The following is an 11,709-nucleotide window of genomic DNA, read 5'->3' on the forward strand; positions in this document are numbered from 1 at the left end:
ATTCCACAGCTGCATACACTTTAACTCCACGCCTGGGGCCAGCACCATCCATTCTGCCACTGAAAGCTACAGGTACGTTGACGGTGTACGTGAAAATAACCCTCACTCATGCCTTTGTCAACGTGTTTTCTTAGAGCTGCACGGTGGAGAGGGGTTTCCCCACGCCTGGGTCAAGCACATCCAGTCTGCTGCTGGGAGCTACAGGTATGTTGATGGTGTACGTGAAAACAACCCTCACTCATGCCTTTGTCAACTTGTTTTCTTAGAGCTACACGGTGGAGAGGGGTTTCTCTCACGCCTAGGTCAAGCACATCCAGTCTGCCGCTGTGAGCTACAGGTATGTTGACGCTGTACGTGAAAATAACCCTCACTCATGCCTTTGTCAACTTGTTTTCTTAGGGCAGCGCAGTCAAGAAGGATTTCCCCACGCCTCGTCCAAGCACCATCCAGTCTGCCGCTGTAAGCTACAGGTACGTTGACGTTGTACGTGACGATTGCCCGCACTTATGACTTTGTCAACTTGTTTTCTTAGGGCAGCACGGTCAAGAAGGACTTCCCCACGCCTCGTCCAAGCACCATCCAGTCTGCTGCTGTAACCTACAGGTATGTTGACGTTGTATGTGACGATTGCCCGCACTTATGACTTTGTCAACTTGTTTTCTTAGGGCAGCACGGTCAAGAAAGATTTCCCCACGCCTCGGCCAAGCACCATCCAGTCTGCCGCTGTAAGCTAAGGTGCATTGACGTTGTACGTGAGGATTGCCCGCACTCATGCCTTTGTCAATTTGTTTTCTTAGGGCAGCACGGTCAAGAAGGATTTCCCCACGCCTCGTCCAAGCACCATCCAGTCTGCCGCTGTAAGCTACAGGTACGTTGACGTTGTACGTGACGATTGCCCGCACTTATGACTTTATCAACTTGTTTTCTTAGGGCAGCACGGTCAAGAAGGATTTCCCCACGCCTCGGCCAAGCACCATCCAGTCTGCCGCTGTAAGCTAAGGTGCATTGACGTTGTACGTGAGGATTGCCCGCACTCATGCCTTTGTCAATTTGTTTTCTTAGGGCAGCACGGTCAAGAAGGATTTCCCCACGCCTCGTCCAAGCACCATCCAGTCTGCCGCTGTAAGCTACAGGTACGTTGACGTTGTACGTGACGATTGCCCGCACTTATGACTTTGTCAACTTGTTTTCTTAGGGCAGCACGGTCAAGAAGGATTTCCCCACGCCTCGTCCAAGCACCATCCAGTCTGCTGCTGTAACCTACAGGTATGTTGACGTTGTATGTGACGATTGCCCGCACTTATGACTTTGTCAACTTGTTTTCTTAGGGCAGCACGGTCAAGTAAGATTTTCCCACGCCTCGGCCAAGCACCATCCAGTCTGCCGCTGTAAGCTAAGGTGCATTGACGTTGTACGTGAGGATTGCCCGCACTCATGCCTTTGTCAATTTGTTTTCTTAGGGCAGCACGGTCAAGAAGGATTTCCCCACGCCTCGTCCAAGCACCATCCAGTCTGCCGCTGTAAGCTACAGGTACGTTGACGTTGTACGTGACGATTGCCCGCACTTATGACTTTGTCAACTTGTTTTCTTAGGGCAGCACGGTCAAGAAGGATTTCCCCACGCCTCGGCCAAGCACCATCCAGTCTGCCGCTGTAAGCTAAGGTGCATTGACGTTGTACGTGAGGATTGCCCGCACTCATGCCTTTGTCAATTTGTTTTCTTAGGGCAGCACGGTCAAGAAGGATTTCCCCACGCCTCGTCCAAGCACCATCCAGTCTGCCGCTGTAAGCTACAGGTACGTTGACGTTGTACGTGACGATTGCCCGCACTTATGACTTTTTCAACTTGTTTTCTTAGGGCAGCACGGTCAAGAAGGATTTCCCCACGCCTCGTCCAAGCACCATCCAGTCTGCTGCTGTAACCTACAGGTATGTTGACGTTGTATGTGACGATTGCCCGCACTTATGACTTTGTCAACTTGTTTTCTTAGGGCAGCACGGTCAAGAAAGATTTCCCCACGCCTCGGCCAAGCACCATCCAGTCTGCCGCTGTAAGCTAAGGTGCATTGACGTTGTACGTGAGGATTGCCCGCACTCATGCCTTTGTCAATTTGTTTTCTTAGGGCAGCACGGTCAAGAAGGATTTCCCCACGCCTCGTCCAAGCACCATCCAGTCTGCCGCTGTAAGCTACAGGTACGTTGACGTTGTACGTGACGATTGCCCGCACTTATGACTTTGTCAACTTGTTTTCTTAGGGCAGCACGGTCAAGAAGGATTTCCCCACGCCTCGGCCAAGCACCATCCAGTCTGCCGCTGTAAGCTAAGGTGCATTGACGTTGTGCGTGAGGATTGCCCGCACTCATGCCTTTGTCAATTTGTTTTCTTAGGGCAGCACGGTCAAGAAGGATTTCCCCACGCCTCGTCCAAGCAGCATCCAGTCTGCCGCTGTAAGCTACAGGTACGTTGACGTTGTACGTGACGATTGCCCGCACTTATGACTTTGTCAACTTGTTTTCTTAGGGCAGCACGGTCAAGAAGGATTTCCCCACGCCTCGGCCAAGCACCATCCAGTCTGCTGCTGTAACCTACAGGTATGTTGACGTTGTATGTGACGATTGCCCACACTCATGCCTTTGTCAACTTGTTTTCTTAGGGCAGCGCAGTCAAGAAGGATTTCCCCACGCCTCGTCCAAGCACCATCCAGTCTGCCGCTGTAAGCTACAGCTACGTTGACATTGTACGTGACGATTGCCCGCACTTATGACTTTGTCAACTTGTTTTCTTAGGGCAGCACGGTCAAGAAGGATTTCCCCACGCCTCGGCCAAGCACCATCCAGTCTGCCGCTGTAAGCTAAGGTGCATTGACGTTGTACGTGAGGATTGCCCCCCCTCATGCCTTTGTCAATTTGTTTTCTTAGGGCAGCACGGTCAAGAAGGATTTCCCCATGCCTCGTCGAAGCACCATCCAGTCGGCCACTGTGAGCTACAGGTACGTTGACGGTGTACGTGAAAATTGCACGTGAATATGCACTCATACCTTCGTCAATTTGTTTGCTTGGCGGGGGAGAGGGGGGGGGGAGCCGTAGCGGCCTCCCTCCGCCGAGGACTAGCACTTCGTCACTCGTCCAGTTAATTTGCGACAGTTACCGGCACTGGTATCTTAAGCTTTTCTCGCTAGGCATGAGATTGCTTTTCCCCGACACAGCCAATCTGGTAGTTTCTAGGCACAAGTGCCATTCATATAGTCCAATTAATATAATTAAAGAATATTTCATTCATTTCTTTACAGACGGACACTCCCTCCAAGGTCTGACTAGGACATGGGCCAGACAACAGCAAGACAGCTGCTAAATATATGGCAGAAGAGATTGGTCCCATTCTGCACAAAAAGCTTGTTCATAACAGAACCTTTTTGTGCAGAGGATAATGAAGATATTTTTTGAGGGCCGCCAAGATTCTTTGACAGATTTGATGGCCCCTTCAAGATTTCCTGCGGTCTTAAGAGGTCCCATCAGTCTTTTCTGAAGTTCTAAAGGGGCCCTTTACAATTTTCTGCAAGGTCTGATGGGCCCTTTAGTTTTTCCTGAGGGTTTAAGGGGTGCATTAAATGCTTTCTGGGGTCTCTTACATTTTTCGGTTGGTATGAGGGGACAAAAAAAAGAGGTTGACACATCGGTAATTTTTCAGGGATGCGTTTGTTTTAAGTGTTGTCCGAAGGTTCATTAATACAGACGTAGAACCTCGGAATTGTGAACTCATTTCAAGCCGATACTCTGTGCTGTAAAAGGAAAAACATTCTCGTATGTTCTCGACTACAAGCAATCAAATTAATTGTGATGCATGTGTACTACTCTTTAAAATATTTTTGTAATCATTTCATTACCTTTTACGTAGTCATCTCGCAGCTCCAGTTCGCCCTATGTTTCGTAAAATAAAAGAGAACAAAAATGTTAGAAAGCTGAATACTTTTTTATTTGCAATCAGAGCCAGGGCAGAGGCACCTTTCTCACACTTGAAGGTAGATGCCTACTCTCCCTTGGAAGGGGCGCACCTCTCCTTTGCGCGGCGAAGCCTCTCTTTGACTTCCGTTTTCACCTCTTCTTTCGTAGACTCTTTGCAGTACTTTGTCCGCTTTACAGCACCTGAAAGCAATAGATGACACTTATAGTACAACTTAAAAAGGCAAGGAATTGCGTCGCAAACTTCTACTTACTGACCGCGACTGCTCCAACTTGGAGCGCCCTTCTTCGTAGGAATCTGTAGTTACATAAGAAAAACATACTTACAGTTAATGAACACTGCTGCAAGCATACATGCCACTACCACGGAGGGGCATCGGGGCTCGTGCCCCCCCTGGTGAGATCTGGGGGAAGGGGGGGGGGGGGCGGAAGAGCCCCCCCCCCCGGGCCATGATCCTTACGGAGACGCTGTTTACGTGCCATGTAACGAGCTTCTAGTAGTGGCATGTAAACAAAATAACGCCCACGTTGCCATTATTGACAAAATGCATGGGAAATGGAATCCCAGCGTGCTTTCGTTAGCTTCAATCTCCAGTTCTGGCGAGAAGGTAACGCGGCATCGATTCCTTTTACGTCCGCTTGGTCTGCTTCTACAGCAGCCTGCCATTTTGCGATGTCCCACCAGAAAAAAAAAACAAAATAGATATATAAAACAAGTGGAAGTTCATACAGAGGGCGCCTACTCCATCCGGAGCTGTTCCAAAAGTCCGTTTAGTAGTGACTCCGACGGAGTTACCCGAACTGGATTCGTGGAGTCACAACTTAACGCGCCCAATGAAGCGATGGATGATGCAGTCGACCGCGGAGAGCCGCATGCGTGAGAAAATATTAGTTGGCAAGTCGTTAATAAAAATTAGAAAAATTAATGGACCAAGAGTACTGCTCTTACAATGATAGCTGAAGAAGATATACATACGTTGTAAAATATACCCCCTAAATTAAACTACTCTTAATTGCCGGTTTAAAATTGCGCAAAAAAACAAATCCCCCCTCCTCTCCTCTCCCTCTCCCTCTCCCCTCCCCCCCCCCTCCCCCCCCCCCCTCCCCCCTCGGAGAACTTCTCAGCCTGCACCGCCGGGGAAATGGAAAGTCTACGCCGCTGGCTGCAAGCACAAAGAGATGCAATACACTCACTGAATAGTCCTTTCACAGTCACCTCGAACTCAGAAAACCCTGGTCCTGGTGGCCCCCCAATTCGCACCAGCTGTTGAGCCTTATCGGTTGACACCTTCGGCCATAAACAGTTGTTTCCCGTGACCCACATGCAAGGCACGATCTCCATCTCTTGGGTTATCGTAAATTCCACAATTGCATACATCCCTGAAAATGAATAGAAAAACTGATGTGAGAAAGTCATCAACACTCACCGGATCTAAAAAGTTATGCAAAAGCTAAACATTTACCTTGAGCTGCTGAAATGGCGGCGGTTTCACGGTACCGTCGCTTTCACCGACAGTAAAACGCAAAACCCGGTCGTGGTAACACCAGAGTCCAAACCACGCGCTCCTAGAGCCGACAATGCACAAATATCGATGGATTTCGTTGGCTATGGATTTTAACGGATATGTGACACTAGCGGCACCTAGAAAAGTTGAAAACTACATGACGTCGGGGTTAAACATCAATAAATAAATAAATTGGTAGCGTTTGTTTTATTCATACATTAGTTTGGTGACTTATCAATTTAAACAAATCTCCACAGACAAATTATAACAGCACAGTCGTACCGTCGGTGTCATCCTTGGTGTTATCCTACGTTGATTTCATGAATTGCAGTTTACACCAACACGCTCGGCAACAAGCAGTAAAATAATTATGCCTAATTTTTAACAACAAACAAGAAAAGTAGCGAGAAGTATATTCTTATTGAATCATATACCGACTAACCACTGATTGGTATAGCCAGCTTCGCGACTTCACCTGTCTCGGCTGGCAACCCGATTTTCGAGTTTTGTTCTTTTTCTTTGTTTCTTCCGTGTCCACGTTGCTGTCGCGTGTCAACGGTTATACAACGGTGTTACTAAAATATTTTTATTTCTGTTTTAAGTAGTATGGTGCGTGTGTGGCAGTACTCACGTTGGACAATGTTCCAGAAGAACTTTTCGTCTAGTTGAACTATCTGCTTGAGTTGTCCATTTCGGGTTAGTACTTGCTTTCCATACCACGTCCTTTTTTTCCATCCCCCTCTCTTTTTGTGTTACTCGAAATTCATTCCGTTCGTGTTTTCGTAAGTAGCGTCCTAAAGGACTAGTACAGATGTTGGCTAGCGTTTCACAACTTTCGTTCACCTATAGTTGAACGGCCTACTTGTTTCTATTTTTGGGAAAGTTAGTTTAGTCTCATTCTGAACCGCTTCGTTATTTCGCGCATATCATCCGTACCACGCTTTGTTTTTTCCGTCTTCGCCCGTTCCTGTCTGGCTGGAAGCACATCCAGTCTGCGACTGTGAGCTACAGGTACGTTGACGGTGTACGTGAAAATTGCACGTACTCATGCCTTTGTCAACTTGTTTTCTTAGGTCTGCATGGTGGAGAGGGGCTTCCCCACGCCTGGGTCAAGTACATCCAGTCTGCCGCTGTGAGCTACAGGTACGTTGACAGTGTACGTGACAATTGCCCTCACTTATGCCCTTGTCAACACAGGGGTTTCCCCACGCCTGGGTCAAGCACATCCAGTCTGCCACTGTGAGCTACAGGTACGTTGACGGTGTACGTGAAAATTGCACGCACTCATGCCTTTGTCAACTTGTTTTCTTAGGTCTGCACGGTGGAGAGGGGCTTCCCCACGCCTGGGTCAAGCACATCCAGTCTGTCGCTGTGAGCTACAGGTACGTTGACGGTGTATGTGATAATTGCCCTCACTTATGCCTTTGTCAACTTGTTTTCTTAGGTCTGCACGGTGGAGAGGGGTTTCCCCACACCTGGGTCAAGCACATCCAGTCTGCCGCTGTGAGCTACAGGTACGTTGACGGTGTATGTGATAATTGCCCTCACTTATGCCTTTGTCAACTTGTTTTCTTAGGTCTGCACGGTGGAGAGGGGTTTCCCCACACCTGGGTCAAGCACATCCAGTCTGCCGCTGTGAGCTACAGGTACGTTGACAGTGTACGTGACAATTGCCCTCACTTATGCCTTTGTCAACTTGTTTTCTTAGGGCTGCACGGTGGAGAGGGGTTTCCCCACACCTGGGTCAAGTACATCCAGTCTGCCGCTGTGAGCTACAGGTACGTTGACAGTGTACGTGACAATTGCCCTCACTTATGCCCTTGTCAACACAGGGGTTTCCCCACGCCTGGGTCAAGCACATCCAGTCTGCCGCTGTGAGCTACAGGTATGTTGACGGTGTACGTGAAAATTGCCCTCACTTATGCCTTTGTCAACTTGTTTTCTTAGGTCTGCACGGTGGAGAGGGGTTTCCCCACACCTGGGTCAAGCACATCCAGTCTGCCGCTGTGAGCTACAGGTACGTTGACAGTGTACGTGACAATTGCCCTCACTTATGCCTTTGTCAACTTGTTTTCTTAGGTCTGCACGGTGGAGAGGGGTTTCCCCACACCTGGGTCAAGCACATCCAGTCTGCCGCTGTGAGCTACAGGTACGTTGACAGTGTACGTGACAATTGCCCTCACTTATGCCTTTGTCAACTTGTTTTCTTAGGGCTGCACGGTGGAGAGGGGTTTCCCCACACCTGGGTCAAGTACATCCAGTCTGCCGCTGTGAGCTACAGGTACGTTGACAGTGTACGTGACAATTGCCCTCACTTATGCCTTTGTCAACTTCTTTTCTTAGGTCTGCACGGTGGAGAGGGGTTTCCCCACGCCTGGGTCAAGCACATCCAGTCTGCCGCTGTGAGCTACAGGTACGTTGACGGTGTATGTGATAATTGCCCTCACTTATGCCTTTGTCAACTTGTTTTCTTAGGTCTGCACGGTGGAGAGGGGTTTCCCCACACCTGGGTCAAGCACGTCCAGTCTGCCGCTGTGAGCTACAGGTACGTTGACAGTGTACGTGACAATTGCCCTCACTTATGCCCTTGTCAACACAGGGGTTTCCCCACGCCTGGGTCAAGCACATCCAGTCTGCCGCTGTGAGCTACAGGTACGTTGACGGTGTATGTGATAATTGCCCTCACTTATGCCTTTGTCAACTTGTTTTCTTAGGTCTGCACGGTGGAGAGGGGTTTCCCCACGCCTGGGTCAAGCACATCCAGTCTGCCGCTGTGAGCTACAGGTACGTTGACGGTGTATGTGATAATTGCCCTCACTTATGCCTTTGTCAACTTGTTTTCTTAGGTCTGCACGGTGGAGAGGGGTTTCCCCACACCTGGGTCAAGCACATCCAGTCTGCCGCTGTGAGCTACAGGTACGTTGAGAGTGTACGTGACAATTGCCCTCACTTATGCCCTTGTCAACACAGGGGTTTCCCCACGCCTGGGTCAAGCACATCCAGTCTGCCGCTGTGAGCTACAGGTACGTTGACGGTGTATGTGATAATTGCCCTCACTTATGCCTTTGTCAACTTGTTTTCTTAGGTCTGCACGGTGGAGAGGGGTTTCCCCACACCTGGGTCAAGTACATCCAGTCTGCTGCTGTGAGCTACAGGTACGTTGACAGTGTACGTGACAATTGCCCTCACTTATGCCCTTGTCAACACAGGGGTTTCCCCACGCCTGGGTCAAGCACATCCAGTCTGCCGCTGTGAGCTACAGGTACGTTGACGGTGTATGTGATAATTGCCCTCACTTATGCCTTTGTCAACTTGTTTTCTTAGGTCTGCACGGTGGAGAGGGGTTTCCCCACACCTGGGTCAAGCACATCCAGTCTGCCGCTGTGAGCTACAGGTACGTTGACAGTGTACGTGACAATTGCCCTCACTTATGCCTTTGTCAACTTGTTTTCTTAGGGCTGCACGGTGGAGAGGGGTTTCCCCACACCTGGGTCAAGTACATCCAGTCTGCCGCTGTGAGCTACAGGTACGTTGACAGTGTACGTGACAATTGCCCTCACTTATGCCCTTGTCAACACAGGGGTTTCCCCACGCCTGGGTCAAGCACATCCAGTCTGCCGCTGTGAGCTACAGGTACGTTGACGGTGTACGTGAAAATTGCACGCACTCATGCCTTTGTCAACTTGTTTTCTTAGGACTGCACGGTGGAGAGGGGCTTCCCCACGCCTGGGTCAAGCACATCCAGTCTGTCGCTGTGAGCTACAGGTACGTTGACGGTGTATGTGATAATTGCCCTCACTTATGCCTTTGTCAACTTGTTTTCTTAGGTCTGCACGGTGGAGAGGGGTTTCCCCACACCTGGGTCAAGCACATCCAGTCTGCCGCTGTGAGCTACAGGTACGTTGACGGTGTATGTGATAATTGCCCTCACTTATGCCTTTGTCAACTTGTTTTCTTAGGTCTGCACGGTGGAGAGGGGTTTCCCCACACCTGGGTCAAGCACATCCAGTCTGCCGCTGTGAGCTACAGGTACGTTGACAGTGTACGTGACAATTGCCCTCACTTATGCCTTTGTCAACTTGTTTTCTTAGGGCTGCACGGTGGAGAGGGGTTTCCCCACACCTGGGTCAAGCACATCCAGTCTGCTGCTGTGAGCTACAGGTACGTTGACAGTGTACGTGACAATTGCCCTCACTTATGCCTTTGTCAACTTGTTTTCTTAGGTCAGCACGGTGGAGAGGGGTTTCCCCACACCTGGGTCAAGCACATCCAGTCTGCCGCTGTGAGCTACAGGTACGTTGACAGTGTACGTGACAATTGCCCTCACTTATGCCTTTGTCAACTTGTTTTCTTAGGGCTGCACGGTGAAGAGGGGTTTCCCCACACCTGGGTCAAGCACATCCAGTCTGCCGCTGTGAGCTACAGGTACGTTGACGGTGTATGTGATAATTGCCCTCACTTATGCCTTTGTCAACTTGTTTTCTTAGGTCTGCACGGTGGAGAGGGGTTTCCCCACACCTGGGTCAAGCACATCCAGTCTGCCGCTGTGAGCTACAGGTACGTTGACGGTGTATGTGATAATTGCCCTCACTTATGCCTTTGTCAACTTGTTTTCTTAGGTCTGCACGGTGGAGAGGGGTTTCCCCACACCTGGGTCAAGCACATCCAGTCTGCCGCTGTGAGCTACAGGTACGTTGACGGTGTATGTGATAATTGCCCTCACTTATGCCTTTGTCAACTTGTTTTCTTAGGGCTGCACGGTGGAGAGGGGTTTCCCCACGCCTGGGTCAAGCACATCCAGTCTGCCGCTGTGAGCTACAGGTACGTTGACGGTGTATGTGATAATTGCCCTCACTTATGCCTTTGTCAACTTGTTTTCTTAGGTCTGCACGGTGGAGAGGGGTTTCCCCACACCTGGGTCAAGCACATCCAGTCTGCCGCTGTGAGCTACAGGTACGTTGACGGTGTATGTGATAATTGCCCTCACTTATGCCTTTGTCAACTTGTTTTCTTAGGTCTGCACGGTGGAGAGGGGCTTCCCCACGCCTGGGTCAAGCACATCCAGTCTGCCGCTGTGAGCTACAGGTACGTTGACGGTGTATGTGATAATTGCCCTCACTTATGCCTTTGTCAACTTGTTTTCTTAGGGCTGCACGGTGGAGAGGGGTTTCCCCACACCTGGGTCAAGCACATCCAGTCTGCCGCTGTGAGCTACAGGTACGTTGACAGTGTATGTGATAATTGCCCTCACTTATGCCTTTGTCAACTTGTTTTCTTAGGTCTGCACGGTGGAGAGGGGTTTCCCCACACCTGGGTCAAGCACATCCAGTCTGCCGCTGTGAGCTACAGGTACGTTGATGGTGTATGTGATAATTGCCCTCACTTATGCCTTTGTCAACTTGTTTTCTTAGGGCTGCACGGTGGAGAGGGGTTTCCCCACACCTGGGTCAAGCACATCTAGTCTGCCGCTGTGAGCTACAGGTACGTTGACGGTGTATGTGATAATTGCCCTCACTTATGCCTTGTCAACTTGTTTTCTTAGGTCTGCACGGTGGAGAGGGGCTTCCCCACGCCTGGGTCAAGCACATCCAGTCTGCCGCTGTGAGCTACAGGTACGTTGACGGTGTATGTGATAATTGCCCTCACTTACGCCTTTGTCAACTTGTTTTCTTAGGGCTGCACGGTGGAGAGGGGTTTCCCCACACCTGGGTCAAGCACATCCAGTCTGCCGCTGTGAGCTACAGGTACGTTGACAGTGTACGTGACAATTGCCCTCACTTATGCCTTTGTCAACTTGTTTTCTTACGGCTGCATGGTGGAGAGGGGTTTCCCCACACCTGGGTCAAGCACATCTAGTCTGCCGCTGTGAGCTACAGGTACGTTGACGGTGTATGTGATAATTGCCCTCACTTATGCCTTTGTCAACTTGTTTTCTTAGGTCTGCACGGTGGAGAGGGGCTTCCCCACGCCTGGGTCAAGCACATCCAGTCTGCCGCTGTGAGCTACAGGTACGTTGACAGTGTATGTGATAATTGCCCTCACTTATGCCTTTGTCAACTTGTTTTCTTAGGTCTGCACGGTGGAGAGGGGTTTCCCCACACCTGGGTCAAGCACATCCAGTCTGCCGCTGTGAGCTACAGGTACGTTGATGGTGTATGTGATAATTGCCCTCACTTATGCCTTTGTCAACTTGTTTTCTTAGGGCTGCACGGTGGAGAGGGGTTTCCCCACACCTGGGTCAAGC

At 50.0% G+C, this 11,709-nt stretch overlaps 1 long non-coding RNA gene across 18 annotated transcripts; it reads left to right on the plus strand.

The window, feature by feature from the left end:
• The first annotated feature begins 295 nt into the window (after nucleotides 1–295).
• Nucleotides 296–2,970, plus strand: LOC115327671. 18 transcript variants are annotated; one of them, XR_006077270.1, is made up of 21 exons: nucleotides 296–337; nucleotides 400–470; nucleotides 533–603; nucleotides 666–735; nucleotides 798–868; nucleotides 931–990; nucleotides 1,063–1,133; nucleotides 1,196–1,266; nucleotides 1,329–1,388; nucleotides 1,461–1,531; nucleotides 1,594–1,653; nucleotides 1,726–1,796; nucleotides 1,859–1,929; nucleotides 1,992–2,051; nucleotides 2,124–2,194; nucleotides 2,257–2,316; nucleotides 2,389–2,459; nucleotides 2,522–2,592; nucleotides 2,655–2,714; nucleotides 2,788–2,857; nucleotides 2,920–2,970. It is a non-coding gene; the product is annotated as an uncharacterized LOC115327671 (long non-coding RNA). The 18 variants fall into 18 exon arrangements; XR_006077276.1 differs by having other exon boundaries at nucleotides 798–857; XR_005797808.1 differs by having other exon boundaries at nucleotides 666–725; nucleotides 931–1,000.
• Nucleotides 2,971–11,709: the final 8,739 nt, after the last annotated feature.

This window comes from Ixodes scapularis, unplaced genomic scaffold, assembly GCF_016920785.2.
Source record: "Ixodes scapularis isolate PalLabHiFi unplaced genomic scaffold, ASM1692078v2 ptg001639l_1__unscaffolded, whole genome shotgun sequence".
In the NCBI taxonomy this organism is placed as follows: domain Eukaryota; kingdom Metazoa; phylum Arthropoda; class Arachnida; order Ixodida; family Ixodidae; genus Ixodes; species Ixodes scapularis.